Here is a 5,762-nt window from a genome sequence, read left to right on the forward strand (position 1 = left end):
GGGCTTCTAGCACTGATCATTTTAATATTATTATTTCGTAATATCCCCTGACAGATTTTTTAAGATCAAATTTATTTTATGTTTAAGTATAGTTGGCATACAATCTTATGTTGGTTATATTAGTTTCAGGTGTACCATATAGCGATTCGACATTTTTATACCTTACAACATGATCACCCCACTAGTTCTAGTGATCATCTGTCACCGTTTAAACTGATCATAACATTATTGACTATATTCCCCTTCTGCTTATCACCCATCCCCAGTCCCTCCCTCACTTCCAATAGCCATCCCTGTGGTCTTTGTTTCTATAAGTTTTTTGTTTGTTTTGTTTTTTTAGATTCCACATATAAGTGAAACCATACAGTATTTATCCTTCTCTGCCTGACTTATTTCACTCAGCATAATACCCTCTAGATCCATCCATGTTGCTGCAAATGGCAAGATTTCATTTTTTATCGCTGTATAATATTCCATTGTGTCTATCATCTATCTATCTATCTATCTATCTATCTATCTATCTATCTATCATCTATCTATCTATAAAACATCTTTATCCATTCATCTATCGATGGACACCTAGGAAATGAAAACGCTATTTCAATAAGGTGTATGCACACCTATGTTCATTGCAGGTTTATTTACAATAACCAAGGTGTGAAAGCAACCTAGGTGTCCATCGGTAGCAGTGATCATTTAAAAAGTTTCCCTAATTTTCTTCTTGTACAGGACCCAGAGGGCGAGCCGATCATTTTGAGGCGAACTACAACCTTCCAGGAGCCAGAGTTCTTTGGCTCTTCACAGACCTCTCCAAACCAGACTGATTGGGGTGGGACAACCGGGGATGAGGGTGGAGTGGGGCGCCGGTAAGGTGGGCCACGGTCAGAGTCTCAGCTCCGCTTCAGAGCGGTTGGGGCCACGCTGAGTGTGGGGAGTTCTGGGCTTATGAACCGATACTAGAGCCCACTCGCCCACCATCTCACGAATAAGATCGGTCACGGAGGAGGACATTGCGGGGAGGTATATGTACGAGAAAATATGTCACCTGAAAGATGGAGAAAATGGAAAACAGAGGGACAAGGAAAGGGAAGCCAAGGGGTAAGAGAGAGGCGTGATTCTTTAGAATTGCAACTCATCTGTTAAGATCCCCGGGCTTTTAACTGTCCTGACTCCAAACTCCTTAACAGGAGTTACGAGAATACCTGTTACTTAGCTTCTTTCAAGATCGTCACCTTCGTTTGTTGCTGTCGCGTTTAGGAAAGGCCGGGTAAGCGCTACACGGTGCGGGGCCGGACGGCGCATCTCCCCCAAGCGCTCCCGGGGCGCCTCACTCCGGGTACCACCCGGGGCTGTCACGCAGAGCACCCCCTTTGCCGCCAGTTTCCGTTGTCTTTCCTGCTTACTCGTTCTCTCAGACAACCCTGTAATATTTACTCTTCTGTCTCGAGTTAAGTTTTTGAACATTTTATCCCATTTTGGTTTCCTCGACTTCCTTTCGTTTTCCTCCACTCTTCGAGGTCGGGGATTAAGTCCGAAACCACAGTTTTATTTACGCACCGTGCCCCGCACAGCACGGGGCATGGAATAGGTTCTCCACACGCCTGCACTGAACGGATTATTGGTAGGTGTGACATTAGGGAGCGGTAGGGTGGGGACCTGATCGAATCAAAACTTGGCTTAAATATTAGGCCTTAAACGCAGCAAATACAGAGACAAAATTCAGGAGCCCAGAATCACGCGCAGCTGATTGACTCGTTCTTCGTCGAAAAGATATTATGGCAAGTAAGTTGGGGCGAAGGCAATACGTGCTTAAGGTGGGAGAGTTGGAGTGGTTGGTGAGGGGGGTGACACTTGCTGGTAGCCCTTAGGCTTTGCCAACAGCAGGTTGTTAATTTGGGGAACCCCCGGGTCATACCAACAGGGAGCATTTGAAAAAAAAATCATAACCGGACTCCCAGCAGTAACGTGAGTTTTTGTTTCTTTCTAGCACTTTTAAAATGTCAACCGTTTGGTGGCATTAGAACACAAAATTCAACTGAGCAAATTTTGCACATCATATTGGCTTTATTCAGTGATTCATGAATCAGGCAACACCCGATCTAGCAGACAGAAAAGAGCTCTGAGGAGCTGTCCAAAATGAAAGACTTTGACAGGCAGAAGGGAGATAGAACAAGGAAGTTAAACGGACGAGGCAAAAAAGCAGATTGGTTACAGCAAGGTCTCTTTAGGGGATGGCAGGAGGCTATCGTCAATTATTTAACTGGTGCTGAGGAAGCCGTTCCAGAATGACTGGTTTAAGCTTCCGTTTCAGGAAAACCAACACTGGAGTTAAGTCTTCCTTTGGTGATGTGAGACTTAGCAACAGTGACTCCATTTCCGGCCTGTTGCTTTGTCATAAATAGTACTTGGTATTTAATCCAACTCAATTTCTTCATTTACCAGTGAAATTGAAACTCTTCACTCTAAAGTCCATTCTGCTTTTCTCTTGTGCTAATTTCCCACTTCTCTCCATTCCCATTTTTCTAGTAATTTTTTTTTTCATGAGTCTTGTTAGAACGCTTCTTGCTGTATTTTGGATACTAATAATTTATCTCTTATATTTGTTGCAAATGTATTCTCCCAGTGTGTGGCTCGTGTTATTCATCTTACCGATGAGTTCGATTCTTTAAATATTTTATTTTTATGAAAAAGTTCAGGTTTTATTTTTCACTTATGCTTACACTGCTGAGAACTGATGTTGGGAACTTAAAAGCAAACAATAACTTTTGCAACTTTTAGCTGACCAAAAATACGCACAATGTGGCATTTTCACGAGGCAAGACTTGCTTCTTTACATTTCACATGACGTGGCACTATTACCCTTTCTTGAACAAAATCACCAGGTTCCTAAGGAACCCTTCTTTGGAGGAAGTGTTGAACAAGCACATTTTATTTAAATAAATATTCCAGGAGGAAATGGAGAACTCGTTGTCTTTACTTGGAAGAAGGCTCGGTAAAGTTACCCATGAAATTTATCTGTGCAGCTCACCAACATGTCCTTACTGGAAACGTCAACCTTCTCACACCAGTTCCCAAGAGGACTTTATGAAGCCTCAAATTCCGTGTCTCCTTTGGCTTCTCCCTTGAGTCCACCCAGGCTTTAGTGATGATTCGCTTCATGTCATCATCTCCAGCCTCATCCATTTTCCGTAGACCATTAGCCCTCACCGGGATCTGTTTCAGTGTTACAAGAGGGGTTTTCTTTCCCTCTGCATTCTTTTCCAACCCGAGTCAGGCTGTTTCCTGCTTTCTTTCTACTTGAGATAGTCACTGTATCTGTCTCGACTTTTTATGCACTGCCGTCCACAGAGACGGGTTTCAAGAAGTTGTCTACAATCACGGAGTAACTTTTCCCATTTAGATCCTTTACCAAAAGATCAAATGACCTCGCCGTGAAATACACCTGCACGTCCTCAGTGGGGACCTGATGAACTCCAGGTAAGGTACTGATTTCACTGTATATCCCGTTGTAATAGGAGCAACCACAGTAGTTGGCTTTTCATCAAGGAGTTCCGCTTTCCTCTGCGATTTCTGCAGCCTCTTGTTCTCGATTCCTGTTTCCGTCTTGCATTTTCCAGCCGGAAGGGCATCACAGACTCTCTTCCTAGTGGTCTTTTATGACAGCACCGCCACCTCTTAGAGATCGGGCTGGGCTGGCAGCAGCCCCATGGGAGCTATTCTTTACATATTTTAAGTGCTGGTGTTGTGATATTTATCAATATGTGCCTCTTATTATTATCATTGTGTTTGGAGAGCATAGTTTAGAAATGTATGTTTTTTTTTCTAGAAACATAAATATAATTTCATTTCTCTTTTCTTTTTTAAACTGTTTTTTAAATTATTTTATTTTACTTTATTACTTTTTTTTATGGTGACATTGGTTAACGAAATCCAATAAGTTTCAGCTGTTAAATGATTTTATTTTGACATAGGAAAAGTCATATTGCACCTCAACGTGCCCACTTATCAGAACTTGTAACTGCCTTTTCTGATACACGTTTCACCTTGTTTAATACTAGACTGATGAAAATATTAATTAATTCACCAATTCGATATACTGACCTCTCAGTTTGGGAGGTAATGATTTTAGACCCACAACCACATCCCTCCTCAATTTCACTCCAGTCGACTTTCCAATACAGGCTAATATTAATAATTTAAATCTTTAATTAATGTTAATTTAAAATAATTTAATATTAGTAATTTTGATTAAGTCAGTATCAATTTACTTTAATCAGCCTCGTGTAAATATTGTCCACTGCTGAGTTAGTCCATACCTGAATGATTTATGTAACATAAACTTCATGTGAGGTATTAATAATTGCCTTTTTTTCTCATATGCTTCAGATGCCTCTTGATTTTCAACTGTATGATTTACCAATTCGGCTTATGGCATAGTACTTTTTCCAAATACCCAAACCCACCAGATAGTCAGTGTTCCATCGGAAGTGACACTGCTTGCTTTCTAGGCCTGGTGGGTAAGCATCAGTCTGGGACTTCACCTCTGTCATCTCTCTCTCGGATCCTTTTTTCTCCCACGCAACCTCCTCCCCTTCCCCGTACTTTATTTTGTCGGTGGAACTACATCCTCATGTGGTGCCTTAAGAAAGAGTACACGGCAAATGGGTTGGCTGAGTCCATGAGTATCCGAAACGGTCTTTATTCTTTTCCCACATGGAGAAATACATTTGACTACATGGAGAATTCTAGGTTGAAAATAGTTTCCTTACGGATGTTATGGTCCTCGATTCATTGTCTTTTAATATGCAGTATTGCTTTTCTGAAGACTGATGGAATTCTAATGATCATGTCTTTGTATGGAAATTTTGTTTTCCTTCAGAAGCTCTGAGGATTTCCTGTTGTCCTGGTATCCTGGGTTACACGACAGGGGACTTTTATTCATTGAGGGTACTCTGGCATGGAATAGCCTTAGTCTGGAGACCTTCACACTTTCTCAAATTTTAAATTATTTCTTGCGTAATACTTTCAAAACACTCTCTGGAAACTTTTTTCTTTTAGTCAAGTAAACACTTTTCAGTCAAATAAATATTGGTGATATTTCTGAGTCAAATATTAGACCTCCTGGATCGGATCTTTATTTTCCTATCTTTTCACTCTTTTTGTCCACCTTTTATCTGTTTTACTTTCTGGAATATTTTCTTGGCTTTCTTCGCCAACTCTTCTATTGTTTAGGGGCTTATTTTTAGCTGTGGGTTTCAAAGAACACTTGTTCAACCTGATTTTCCTTTTTTTTAAAAAAATTTTTTTTAACACCTACAGCGCGTGGTCTTCCTAGCTGGTCTCCCATCCAAGTACTAACCAGGCCCGACCCTACTTAGTTTCCAAGATCAGACGAGATTAAGCACATTCAGGGTGGCATGGCTTAGAGATTTTCCTTTATTTTCAAAACATTCTTCGTGGATGAGTACAATATCATTTCTTATTCATCTGAGAATATTGATTTTAACGTTTTAAAATTTTCACCTAGTTTTCTTAAAAACGTGTCTGTTCATTAATTTGCTGCTGCTCCTTCTCTTCCTTCTCTCTGTCTCTTTCTCTCTCTGTCTCCCTCATGTTTGAGGACTTCCTTCCATGGCTTAAATGTTTCCTCTCTGTGTTTAAACAGACACTGAAAAGCTAAGAGAAATCTGGGTGTTTGACTTCTCATCTTTGCAGGTGGGTGATTAGGCTGCATGCTGGCACTTTTTGGGCATGTGTTTGTA

General features: G+C 40.9%; 2 pseudogenes; both read right to left on the reverse strand.

The window, feature by feature from the left end:
* Positions 1-3,082: 3,082 nt before the first annotated feature.
* LOC112484329 lies at positions 3,083-3,708 on the reverse strand (annotated as a pseudogene).
* Positions 3,709-5,310: 1,602 nt separating this feature from the next.
* On the reverse strand, positions 5,311-5,430 carry LOC112484497 (annotated as a pseudogene).
* Between the last annotated feature and the right edge of the window lie 332 nt (positions 5,431-5,762).

This window comes from Pteropus alecto, unplaced genomic scaffold, assembly GCF_000325575.1.
Source record: "Pteropus alecto unplaced genomic scaffold, ASM32557v1 scaffold271, whole genome shotgun sequence".
In the NCBI taxonomy this organism is placed as follows: Eukaryota; Metazoa; Chordata; class Mammalia; order Chiroptera; family Pteropodidae; genus Pteropus; species Pteropus alecto.